The following is a 13,592-nucleotide window of genomic DNA, read 5'->3' on the forward strand; positions in this document are numbered from 1 at the left end:
TACAGGCCCACATAGGCTTTTGGGCTACGTGGTCTTTGTCATAATTAGTCGCCTCTGACATTGTAGCACGAGAGCCATCATAGATAATATTTAAATGAATGGCCATGACTGTGTTCCAAAAAACTTTCTTTGCCACACAAGTGGTGGCCCTAGGGCTGTAGGTTGCTGGCCCCTGTTCTGAACTAGCGAGAGATACCAATCCACAGGTCCTCAGTTCAGCCACGTGGGGAGAGATGATTGGCTGGATGATGCTATTTTATAGACACCCAGGACTTACAGCGTATTCCAAATGTCTACATCGATAAATACTTTGAGAGGGTTCATATGAAGTTTCCAGGATGGATTATTTCCCAAGTTGTGGAAAGGGTGCGTTTCATGACTAAAAGAGGGAGCCGCCTCCCTCACCACGCCCTGTTCCCCAGCTCAACTGAACAGCTTTTTTTTTTTTGAGACGGAGTCTCGCTCTGTTGCCCAGGCTGGAGTGCAGTGGCCCGGATCTCAGCTCACTGCAAGCTCCGCCTCCCGGGTTCGCCCCATTCTCCTGCCTCAGCCTCCCGAGCAGCTGGGACTCAGGCGCCCGCCACCTCACCCGGCTAGTTTTTTGTATTTTTTAGTAGAGACGGGGTTTCACAGTGTTAGCCAGGATGGTCTCGATCTCCTGACCTCGTGATCCGCCCGTCTTGGCCTCCCAAAGTGCTGGGATTACAGGCTTGAGCCACCGCGCCCGGCCTGAACAGCTTTAATTTCCCCAAACACAGCACCATTGTTTGCACTAGGCCTTCCTACAGGCTCTTTCCTTTTTATCTAACCCCTCAGCGACAGGGGCTGTGTCTCATTTCTCTTTATAATATCAGCGTACAACACTCTGCCTGACACATATTAGACACTCAATAAAAAACATGGAATTGATGGCTAGCTTATCGGCTGATTGGTATATAGTCTGACTCTTCTGCATCCTCTGCCTTAGCTCCTTCCCCACACCACACCTCAAACACAAGCTCCATGAGAACTGTGAATCTGGCTGCTTCATTTATAAGACTGAGTCTTCAGTGCCCAGATAACAGCCTGGCACATTGTAAGTGTTTAGTAAATCTCTGTTGAATCAGTCAATGAATGAAGAATTCCTACAACCTCACCCAGCAAGATTTGGACTGGGTTTCCAATGCGGGGCCCCAGGTTAGACGTGTGTTCCTTGTGCTTCAAGCAACATGTGGATATTTCTACCATAGCACCTACAGCACTTGGGTCTGTTGTTGTCTTGAGAACAAAAACAAAGGCTTTTTTTCCCCTGTATTCCTTATGGCACATAAGGGGTATTCAATACATGTTTATGGATTGAGTAAATGAATGATTTAAAGCGTATTGATGACTTTTTGGAAGTCACTGACTCTGCATCCTCAGTGCAGACATGGAGGGTTAAGATTCTGTTGTTCTCGGCTGGGCGCAGAGCCTCACGCCTGTAATCCCAGCGCTTTGGGAGTCCGAGGCAGGTGGATCACTTGAGGTCAGGAGTATGGACCAGCCTGGCCAACTTGGCAAAACCCCATCTCTACTAAAAATACAACAATTAGGCAGGCATAGTGGCGGGCGCCTGTAATCCCAGCTACTCGGGAGCCTGAGGCCGGAGAATCACTTGAACCAGAAGGCAGAGGTTGCAGTAAGCCGAGATCATGCCAGTGTACTCCGGCCTAGGCCACAGAGCAAGGCTACATCTAAAAAAATAAATAAATAAAAGATCTTGTTCTCTACCTGTGGCTGAGATGGTGAGACCACAAGGCAGGGCACCATGAGCAAGGATCCAGATTTGGACACCAGGGAGTTCCTGAACTTTTACTCTGGGAGGGGAATGTGCGAACACTGGATTCCTCGCTGTTGTTGGCAGAGGTGGGGTAAAAAGAGAACTAATACATCCATTAAAAACTATATTCTGACCCCCGAAATGCAACTCTTTCATTTTTTTTCCCAGCAAGCTCTAGCACATACCAACAAAAAAATGTATCACGGTGTGGGGAAATTTGGGGATGCCCGGCCCCACCTACAAAAGCACGTGGTCATCAGCCCAGAGGGCCACGTCAGCATCCTGGGAGCTTCTCCTGGGCAGCGGCCAGCATGTTGACTGGCAATGGCTCCAGAGACGATGCCCACTTGCGTCCTCAGGCTTGTTCAGTCCTTGCCAGCCCCTTTATGGATAACCTTCCTTTCAAAGAGCAGGCATACACTCTCAAGTACTTACCTCCCAGACAGAGGGAGGATCCTACACAGCCAGTGTGGGAGTGGAGGAGGTATTGAAAAGAAAGCTAGGTCGGGCATGGTGTTTCAGCCCTGTAATCCCAGTACTTTGGGAGGCTGGGAGGCAGGATTTGCTTGAGGCCAGGAGTTCAAGGCCAGCCTGGGCAATATAGTGAGACCCTCCATCTCTACAAGAAATGGAAAGAAAAAAAAAAAAAAAAAAAAAAAAAAAACGTAGCTGGCATCATGGATCACACCTGAATCCCAGCACTTTGGGAGCGGAGGGAGGATTTGCTTGAGGCCAGGAGTTCAAGATCAGCCTGGGCAACACAGTGAGACCCTCTATCTCTAAAAGAAATGGAAAAAAACAAAAACAAAAACAAAAACAAAAACATAGCTAGGCATCATGGCAGAAACCTGAATCCCAGCACTTTGGAAGGCTAAGGTGGGCAGATCACTTGAGGTCAGGAGTTTGAGACCAGCCTGGGCAATATGGTGAAACCCCATAGCTACTAAAAATACAAAAATTAGTGGGACGTGCTGGCCACCTATAATCCCAGCTGCTCAGGAGGCTGAGGCATGAGAACTGCTTGAACCTGGGTGACAGAGGTTGCCGTGAGCCAAGATTGAGAGCGTGCCACTGCACTCCAGCTGTGTTGACAAAGTGAGACTCTGTCTTAAAAAAAAGAAAGAAAGAAAGAAAGAAAAAGAAAAAGAAAAATAGAACGCTTGCTGCACCTGGACTTAGATGGGACTAAATAGAAACAGCACAAGATATTCCTTGCCATACTCTCAGGGCCAGGTGAGCTGTGACTACCCTACCCCCCATTAGTGTCTCAAATGAATTCAGTCTTCTCTCACCTTTCGTCTAGGTTCTGCCTGGTACTTGTTCCAAGGAGCACAACTTAGTCCCCAAAAGCCTGCAAAATGAATACAGAGCTTTAGAGAAAATTACCTTGCGGGCACCAAAAAGAATCATTTCACACATCACAAAACCAGACTTCCTAAAAATCCTCTTCGTTCAGTGGTCTCTTCAACGTTTCAGAGAGTGTCTGCTCCCACCCATATTATTTCTCCTCTGAAATGTCTCCTAAACATCTTCCTCCTGGCCAGGTGCAGCGACACACGCCTGTAATCCCAGCACTTTGGGAGGCCGAGGCGGGTGGATCACCTGAGGTCAGGAGTTGGAGACCAGCCTGGCCAACATGGTGAAACCCTGTCTCTACTAAAAATACAAAAAATTAGCTGGACGTGGTGGTGTGCACCTGTAATCCCAGCTACACGGGAGCCTGAGACAGAATTGCGTGGACCCAGGAGGAAGAGGTTATAGTGAGCCAAGATTGCGCCACTGCACTCCAGGTGGGGCGACAGGAGTGAAACTCCATCTCAAATAAATAAATAAAATCTTCCTCCTCACTGCGTCTGTCTGGTACCTCTTAACATTTCCTATTACTCCAGTATTGTAATAAATATTATAAGAAAAGACACGGTTGCATACAGGTTGAAAGTATTTCTTGAGGATATCAGGATCGTTTGCAAATGTCACCTCTTTGAGTTCTCATTAATTCACCTGAATTGACAGCTGACGAAAGTGACTTCCTTGAGAATGGAGGAGCTCAGCTAGAAACCTAAGTCTAGGCTGACATCAAAGCTTCTCTTCCTGTGGGTACTGCCCCTGGTTGCATTCAGCTCTTTTTTTTTTTTTTTTGAGGCGGAGACTCGCTCTGTCGCCCAGGCTGGAGTGCAGTGGCGCGATCTGGGCTCACTGCAAGCTCCGCCTCCCGGGTTCACGCCATTCTCCTGCATCAGCCTCCGGAGTAGCTGGGACTACAGGCGCCCGCCACTGCGCCCGGCTAATTTTTTGTATTTTTAGTAGAGACGGAGTTTCACCATGGTCTCGATCTCCTGACCTTGTGATCCGCCCGCCTCGGCCTCCCAAAGTGCTGGGATTACAGGCGTGAGCCACCGCGCCCCGCAGCATTCAGCTCTTAAGTTCTAGGTAATTCCTTTTAGGCAGGTGCTTCCTGGACTCTTGCTTCTTCAGTCTCCTGTCCCACATTCCAGCGGCCTTCAGTCCCAAGGGGAGCTATTGTGTCCTGTTCCCATAAATTTCTCTGAGAAATGGCTTCTCATGAATCCTGCCTCTCTTTTTTTTTTTGAGACGGAGTCTTGCTCTGCCACCCAGGCTGGAGTGCAGTGGCCGGATCTCAGCTCACTGCAAGCTCCGCCTCCCGGGTTTATGCCATTCTCCTGCCTCAGCCTCCCGAGTAGCTGGGACTACAGGCGCCCGACTCGTCGCCCGGCTAGTTTTTTGTATTTTTAAGTAGAGACGGGGTTTCACTGTATTAGCCAGGATGGTCTCGATCTCCTGACCTCGTGATCCGCCCGTCTCGGCCTCCCAAAGTGCTGGGATTACAGGCTTGAGCCACCGCGCCCGGCCGAATCCTGCCTCTCTGTGATGACTTCCAACTCCTCGCCTGCTGCACCTGGGTCCCCAAGCCTAAGAATCCTAGAAGCTGAGGAGGGCGTCCTCCCTCCAGCCTCCTGGACGCTCCGCAGGCACATGACGGTCAGATTTATGTTTTCAAAAGTGTCCCCTGGCTGCTGATTGCATTGGAGGCGAGCCAGAGTGACTTGGGAGACTTCGCAGAAGACCAGATGAGAGACAATAGTTGGACTAGAGTGATGGGGCTATGGCTTGGCTGTGTCCCCACTGAAATCTCATCTCAAATTGTAGCTCCCATAATTCCCTTGTGTTGTGGGAGAGAGGCAGTGGGAGATAATTAAATCATGGAGATGGTTTCCCTCATACTGTTCTCATGGTAGTGAATAAGTCTCACGAGATCTGATGATTTTATAAGAAGAAACCCCTTTGGCTTGGCTCTCAGTCTTGTCTGCTGCCATGTGAGACGTAACTTTCATCTTCTGCCATGATTGTGAGGCCTCCCCAGCTACGTGGAACTGTGAGTCCATTAAATCTCTTTCTTTTGTAAATTGTTCAGTCTCAGGTAAGTCTTTATCAGCAGCATGAAAGTGGCCTCATACAGATGGCTAAGACAAACAGGAAAGATATTAGGGGTCCATTTTAGAGGTGGAATTGACAGGACTCAGTTTGGGACAAGATGCCAAGGATGAGAGAAAACAAGAGGACATAAGTGCCTGGGAGGATGGAACTAAGTCTGGAATGCTGAAGATAAAATCACATTTACAAAAGAAGATGAAGTTTTAGTCTGGGTGGAGTGGCTCATAGCTGTGGTTCCAACACTTCAGGAGGTCAAGGCACTTCAACATCAGCCTGGGCAACATAGCAAGACCCTGTCTCTATTTATGAAAAAGGAAAAAGAAAAGATTATGTTTTAACTCCCATGTAGCAAACCTACACATGTACACCTCAATCTAAAAATATTTTTAAAGACAAAAAATAGGCCGGGCACGGTGGCTCAAGCCTGTAATCCCAGCACTTTGGGAGGCCGAGACGGGCGGATCACGAGGTCAGGAGATCAAGACCATCCTGGCTAACACGGTGAAACCCCGTCTCTACTAAAAAATACGAAAAAAAACTAGCCGGGCGAGGTGGCGGGCACCTGTTGTCCCAGCTACTCGGGAGCTGAGGCAGGAGAATGGCATGAACCCGGGAGGCGGAGCTTGCAGTGAAGCGAGATCGCGCCACTGCGCTCCAGCCTGGGCGACAGAGAGAGACTCCGTCTCAAAAAAAAAAAAAAAAAAAAAAAAGACAAAAAATAACAAATGCTGGTGTAAACGTGGAGAAATGGAGCCCTTATACACTCTCATTGGATATATATACTAATCTAGCCATTATGGAAAACAGTATGGAGGTTCCTCAAAAAATTAAAAGTAGAAGTGCCATATGACCCAGAAATCTCACTGCTGGGTATGTTTGCAAAGAAAATGAATATGTCAAAGGGAAATACGCACTCCCATGTTTACTGCAGCATTATTTATAATAGCCAAGATACAGAATCATCCTAAGTGTCCATCAACACATGACTGGATAAAGAAAACGCAGTATATATACATAATGGAATAATACTTTGTCATTAAAAAGCATGAAACCCTGTCATTTGCAGCAACACGATGAACCTAAAGGACATTAAGTGAAGTAAGGCACAGAAGGACAAAATCAAATGATCTCACCCACTCATGAAGTCTAAAAATGTTAATCTTGTGTAATGGCCAGGTGTGGTGGCTCACGCCTGTAATCTCAACATTTTGGGAGGCCGAGGCAGGCAGATTACCTGAGTCAGGAGTTCGACACCAGCCTGGCCAACATGGTGAAACCCCATCTCTACTGAAAATACAAAAATTAGCTGGGCATAGTGGTGGGCACCTCTATTCCCAGCTACTCAGGAGGCTGAGGCAGGAGAATTGCTTGAAACCGGAAGGTGGAGGTTGCAGTGAGCCGAGATCCTGCCACTGCACTCCAGCCTGGGAGACAGAGCGAGACTCCATCTCAAGAAAAAAAAAAAGGCAATCTCATAGAAGTACAGAGCAGAATAGTGTCTACTACAGGCTGGGGAGGAATGGAGAGAGAGTGGTTGAGTGCAAAATTACAGCTAGATAGGAGGAATAAGTTCTGGTGTCCTACTGCACACTGCAGTGACTATATTCAACAATATTGTATTGTATATTTCAAAATATCTAAAAGGAAAGCTATTTAATATTATCATCACACGGAAATGATAAGTATTTGAGGTGATGGATATGCTAAATACCCTGATCTGATCATTACACAGCTTATCCTATAAATCTATGCAATTCTTATGTTTAAATTAAAAATAAAACTTTTACAAAATACATACTTTCTTATGAGTAAAAAACACACAAAAAAGGAGAGGCCAGAGAATTGAATCCAGCCATCTAAATGGACATTGAACCCACTCAGCATGAGAGACTCGAGAATAAGACTTTGAGACAAGTGTGAACGTTTTCATTGAAAAAGAGGATCCAGGGGATCTGAAAGGAAAAGCCAGGGACATGGTGGCTCATAGCACAAGCTTCTAAGGAGCAAGAGATTTTCTAATAGGAAGAGCGGAGTAATGGTTTTAAAGGAATTAGAAGGAGCAAGGAGAAGGAATACCCCGCCCACATTCTCACCCTGAAGTACTTTAGAGTTTGAAAGAATGAGTAGTGTCTACTTGAGATACAAGGGAAACAGTGTCCTCAAGAGAAACCAGGTACAGTTAAAGCCAGGAGTCACAGGAGACCATCAATAAAGAAGCACTCTCAGGAAATAGGGGAGTTTGCTAAATCATGTAGCTGGATTTCCAGAGAGTACAACGGAATTTTGTCAAATAAGACAGGAAAAGGATGTTGGGGAAAAATCAGAATATTATGGTGATGTTGATGAAAACAGTTAAACTTTGTAAAATATTTTAAGAGATTTATTCTGAGCCAAATATGAGTGACCATGGCCCGTGACATGGCCCTCAGGAGGTTCTCAGAATATGTGCCCAAGGTGGTTGGGGTACGGCTTGGTTTTATATGTTTTAGGAAGGCATGAGACATTGAATTACATTTAAGAAATACATTGGTTTGGTTTAGAATGGCGGGACTGGCCGGGTGCGGTGGCTCACGCCTGTAATCCCAGCACTGGGAGGCCGAGGCGGGCGGATCACGAGGTCAGGAGATCGAGACCATCCTGCCTAACACGGTGAAACCCCGTCTCTACTAAAAATACAAAAAATTAGCCGGGCGTGGTGGCGGGGCCTGTAGTCCCAGCTACTCGGGAGGCTGAGGCAGGAGAAGGGCTTGAACCCGGGAGGCGGAGATTGCAGTGAGCCAAGATCACGGGACTGCACTCCAGCCTGGGTGAGAGTGAGACTCCCTTTCAAAAAAAAAGAAAGAAAAAGAAAAGTCACAATATACAGGGTTAAATAAAATCCATCTGATGAGAAGTTAAGGTTTGTAGGGCATGAATCGCTAGACCCCTTAGGTAGGAATTTGGGTAAGATAAAAAAAATGGAGCTTGGTCCTCAGTGATAAAAGTATGGTTGAGAACAGGAGAGAAAAGGGGCTTATGTTTTAGGTGGAGATCAAAGAAACCGGTAATGTTCAGCAGAGGGTTTCTGCATCAGACAAAAGTGCAGCCTCCTTGATCATCTGGCAGGGAGGGAGGCATCTCAGGTAGGGAGCAAGGATGTCCAAATCTAGTTATTAGGCGCTCAGCAGTGGGTAGTCATCCTAGCGGCTGTGACTCAACGTTTCTGGTTCTAGTTAAAAATAAAGCATCAAACCAAGAACACAGGGCCAAGGGTAAGCTAGGAAACGCCCAGGTCTGCTCTGCCGCGCCCCCTGCAGGATCCCGTCCACACACACAGGAGCGCCGGCTGGTGCGAGCTTGGGCCATTGTGCGTTCCCTCCTACCTGCCCTCTCCTGCCCCAAGTTCGAGCCCCACCTGCTTTGTCACCCACCGCCAGCCTATGGAGGTTCCCTCTCTGGTCCTTCGTGTCCCATGGGTAAAATGGACGTAGCGTGTCTAATTGCGCATATTCCTGCAGTGATGTGAGGGACTGAAGGGCTTTGAACGCTGTGGTAAGGGAAGGGGCCTGGGGCACTGACTTCGTCCCCTTTTCCCAGTTCCTGCTCAGAGCCGCTCTCCCAGGCCCCCGGCCCCTAACTGTATCCTACCCCTCCGATCAGCCTTTGCCTACTGAGGGCAAAACTACAGGGTACCCAAGAAAAGGGGCTGCCATTGCCTCTGTCTTCCATTTCCCCTGTTTGTTCCTAAACCCGGAGACCAGGCCCTATGCCGACTGGCGGGGCGCTCCTGGCTTCGGATGGGGCGCGGGTCACAAAGCGCGTTCCGCCCTAGAACGCCCGGAGGAGGTAAAAGCCGCGCAGGCCCCGCGCTCGCCGCGCACTCCGACCGTTCCGACTAGAGAGCGCTGCACTCGCTGAAAATGACCCGAAAGCTGCCCCGCATCTCCGCCCCCCAGCCCCGGCGCCCGCTCGGCGCCATCCCCACAGCGCCTTGGCGGACGGCTCTTCTTTCCTCCCATCCGCCCTCCGTTTCTGGACCCGCACACTACGCTCCTGTTCCATCCCACCTACTCGTCCTTCTGCCCCATCTGCTACCCGTCTCGGAACCAGTTCGTGCCCGTCCACTACCCCGTCGTGGGCATCGCCCTGCCGAGCTCTTCGTGCGTGAATCTTCATCGGGGCTGCATCTGCCGCCCGCATGTCCGTTGGGGCCCCAACTTCCACTACATCCCTCCCTATCCCCCCACGCCCCCGCCCAGCCCCTGCTTCTAGAGCCTGCCTGCAGCCCGCCCCCGCCCAGCCACCCCCGCAGCCCTGACGATCCACGACCCCACGGAGAGGCCCCTGCAGGGACCGTGCTCGGGCAGCGAAGGAGCGGACCTCGGGGTCCCCACGGCCTGGCTGTGGACACGGGGACGCAGGACCACGGACACCCACCCTCGGCCTCCGCTGCCTGCTCAGCAGCCGGGCCCGCCTCTGCATTTGGAACTGGCTTCCCCGTGGGCCTTGGTCTGGAACCACCGAGCAAACTGCTGGCCCGAGACGGAGAAGGGAGAGCACGAGGAAGCAGCGCCTCTGCTAGCTGGGAGGGAAATGACTGGCCAAGGTGAGGCCTCACCACATGCCCATGACCTCCGGGTCTGTCCCATGACGGGAAGCCCTTTCCTGGAGGTGTCCACGGGCTTTTGGGGTAAGGGCTGGATCGCAGGAAGCTGCGGCTGTGGGAGAGCCGTTGCTTGGAGACGGCGGAAGCCCGGGGCCAGGGAGAGAGGCACCAGGGAGCAAAGGAGCGCATCAAGCCCGATGGAGCAACCCAAGGCCATGGCGGGACACCCCAGGGAGAGCGTGACCCAGGATGAGGTCCGTCAGAACCAGATCTTGCAGGAGCTGTACCTCAAAGAGCTACCAGCCCGGAACGTCTATGCCCGGCATCACGTGAACCCCTCCACGAGGTCCACAGATCACCAGGAAGCCCGTGTCTTGGCATGGTAACCTGGAGGAGCCTGGAGACGCCAGGTGTCGGGATCTCATTCACCACGCTGCCCAGGGACCAAGGAAGTAGGACCCAGACGCAGACTGAAAACCAGGAAACTGCATGGGACTCAGAGCCCTCGCTCAACCCAGAATGCCCGCATCGCAGGCTGAACCACGGCAGGGTCTGCAATGACATTGCTCTGTGCAAGGCTCAGATGTGGAGGCTGGAAGAAGTTGATCGCCACCGGTGGCATCCCAGCGGTGGAGTGAGGCCCTGGATTTCACGTCCAAAGTGTGCACTGCCCCGAGAAATAAATGTTATTTTAAAGCCAAATAAATAAAAATAAACTACGTTTTAGATGTTGGAATTTTGTAGCATGATTTTTCCTAGGAATTGCTCCCAATCTTCAGTCCTCCTGCAGTACAGGTGAGTGCCATTAGAGTAGCCACGTTGACCTAGAGAGTAATATGTTGACCCTGCCTCCTCCGCCAGTCCTTTGGATCAGGGATGGGAAAGTGACCCCAGCTAGGCTAAGAGACAGCACAGAACCAAGAGAGAGCGGTGACTGTCTCTCTCCAAATTGCTGAACTGATGATGACATGTGGACTTCATATCTGTATTAGTCTGTTCTCATGCTTCTAATAAAGACATACCCACGACTGGGTAATTTATAAAGGAAAGAGGTTTAATGGACTCACGGTTCAGCATGGCTGAGGAGGCCTCACAATCATGGCGGAAGGCAAAGGAGAAGCAAAGTCAAACGCCTTTTACCGCTGCAGGCAGGAGAGCTTGTGCAGGGGAACGCCCCTTTACAAAACCATCAGATCTTGTGAGACTTATTTACTCCCATGAGAACAGCAGGAGGGAAACTGCCCCCTCGAATTAATTATCTCCATGTGGCCTGCCCTTGACATGTGGGGATTGTTACAATTCAAGGTGGGATTTGGAGCGTGGCGGGGTGACACAGCCAAACCATATCAGTATCTATTGGTATTCTAGACCAGGGCCAGCACCTGTTTGTAAATAATTTTTTTTCCCCTTTTACTCTAATCTTTCCTTTTACTCTAGCCTCTATACTCTAAAAAATAACGTTTTGTTTTGTTTTGTTTTGTTTTACTCTAAATCATGTTTTCTAGGAACACAGTAGTGGCCATTTGTTTACCTACTGTCTATGACTGCTTTTGTGCTCCAGTGGCCAAGGTGAGTGGTTATGAGAGAGACCTCATGACCCTCAAGCCTCTGTGAACAGTCCCTGAGGAACTCCAAAACTTAGGGGCTGGGTAGAGGAAAAAGCTGATAAAAGACACCAGCTAAGAGAGGCTGTGGAGAGTCAAACCAGGAGAGTGTGATATCATAACGGTCGGGGCCTTTTAAAAAACCTGCCAGGCCGGGCATGCTGGCTCACACTTGCAATCCCAGCACTTTGGGAGGCCGAGGCAGGCAGATCACGAGGTCAGGAGTTCAAGAGCAGCCTGATCAACATGGGGAAACCCCACCTCTACTAAAAATACAAAAATTAACCAGGTGTGGTGGTGTGCACCTGTAATCCCTGCTGCTCAGGAGGCTGAATCGCTTGAACCCAGGAGGCGGAGGTTGCAGTGAGCCAAGATCTCACCACTGCGCTCCAACCTGGGTGACAGAGTGACACTCTGTCTCAATAATAATGATAATAATAAAATTAAATAAAAACAACAAAAAAACCTGCCAATCCCAGTGGAGGTCTAGGATCTCCATTTGGTCTGAGGAACTAAAGAGGCAGCAAGAGAGAAAAATGAAGTACATGCACACCAAGAAGGGGCGAGAGTTGAAGAAAGTCCTAACAGTATCCAAAGCCAATGTTCTAAATGGTCTTGAGGTTCAGCCACATTCCCTAATTTCACTGGAGACACCCCCAGGTGTCTAACTGCCTCTTTTTATTTAAACTACTTTGAGTTGGGGTATCATGTTATTTGCAACCAGAGGGCACCATTCCTTAATTTCTTCACTCATCTGTCCCTCATTCATTCTTTCATTCCAAAGTTTCATGGACTCTTTCTGTGTGAGGCAGGTTGCTGAGAATGGGTGATACAGTGGTAAACAGGACAGCCATGGGCCCTGACCTCATGAAGTTTCTATTTTCACATAACGAGTTCAGTTCTGGTCCTGGGAGACCGCCAAGACGTCACAATAGGCCAGGTGCAGTGGCGCATGCCTGTAATCCCAACACTTTGGGAGGCCGAGGCAGGTAAATCACTTGAGCCCAGGACTTGTAGACCAGCCTGGACAACATGGCAACACCCTGTCTCTACTACAAATACAAAAATTAGCTGGGCATGGTGGCATGCACCTGTAGGCCCAGCTACTCGGGTGACTGAGGTGGAAGGATCAATTGAGCCCGGGAGGTCAAGGCTGCAGTGAGCCATGATCGGGCCGCTGCACTCCAGTCTGGGTGACAAAGCAAGACCTTGTCTCAAAAAAAAAAAAAGGTCCCGATAGCAGTTGCAGCTCAGAAACGAGGTCTGAATTGAAGAGTATAAATTTGGGAGTCTTTGCCCTGTCGTGGGATTTAAAGACAGGGAAATAAGAGACATTGCCTAGGAGAAGGTATCAAGTGAGAATTGAAGTGGGCATGTGACCAGTCCCTGAAGACCTCCAGTATTCAGGGGTTTGGTAGAGACAAAAGAGTGGATTCAGGAGACCAGAGAACAGAGGCTGTAGAGGAGGAGAAACACCAGTGAGCATAATATCATAGAAGGCAGGGTGTGGTGGCTCACACCTGTTATTCCAACAATTTGGAAGGCCGGCGTGGGAGAATTGCTTGAGCCCAGGAGTTCAAAACTAGCCTGGGCAACATAGTGAGACCTCATCTCTACAAAAATGTTAAAAATTAGCTGGGCATGGTGAGGCACATCTCTGGACCCAGCTGCTTGGGAGGCTGAGGCAGGAGGATCGCTCGAGCCTGAGAAGTCAAGGCTGCAGTGAGTTGTGATCATGCCATTGTACTCCAGCATGGGTGACAGAGAAAGAATCTGTCTCAATATGTGTATATCTCACAGAAGCCATGCTAAGAGACTGCCTTAAGGAATCAGTGGTATATTTGTCAAATGCTGTCAAGAAGAGAAAATGAGAATGAAAGAGATTATTATATTTAGCTACATAGAGGTCAATCCAGAACCAGGCAAGAACAATTTTAATACAAGTATCTCAAGTTTTTTTAATTGCAGGTAACTAAAAGCTAGGTAACTGAAGACTCAATCTGACTCAGGCAATACAGATTTATAAAGCCACATAATAGAAAGCTCAGGGGTAGGGTGAGTTTCAGGGATGCTTTGATTCGGCGTTTCAACAATGTCCTCAGGCCCCTGGAATCCTTTTGTCTCTCTGCTCTGCTTTTTGAGTGTCAGCTTC

Source organism: Trachypithecus francoisi, unplaced genomic scaffold (genome assembly GCF_009764315.1).
Source record: "Trachypithecus francoisi isolate TF-2019V2 unplaced genomic scaffold, Tfra_2.0 Lachesis_group17, whole genome shotgun sequence".
NCBI classification, from domain to species: Eukaryota; Metazoa; Chordata; class Mammalia; order Primates; family Cercopithecidae; genus Trachypithecus; species Trachypithecus francoisi.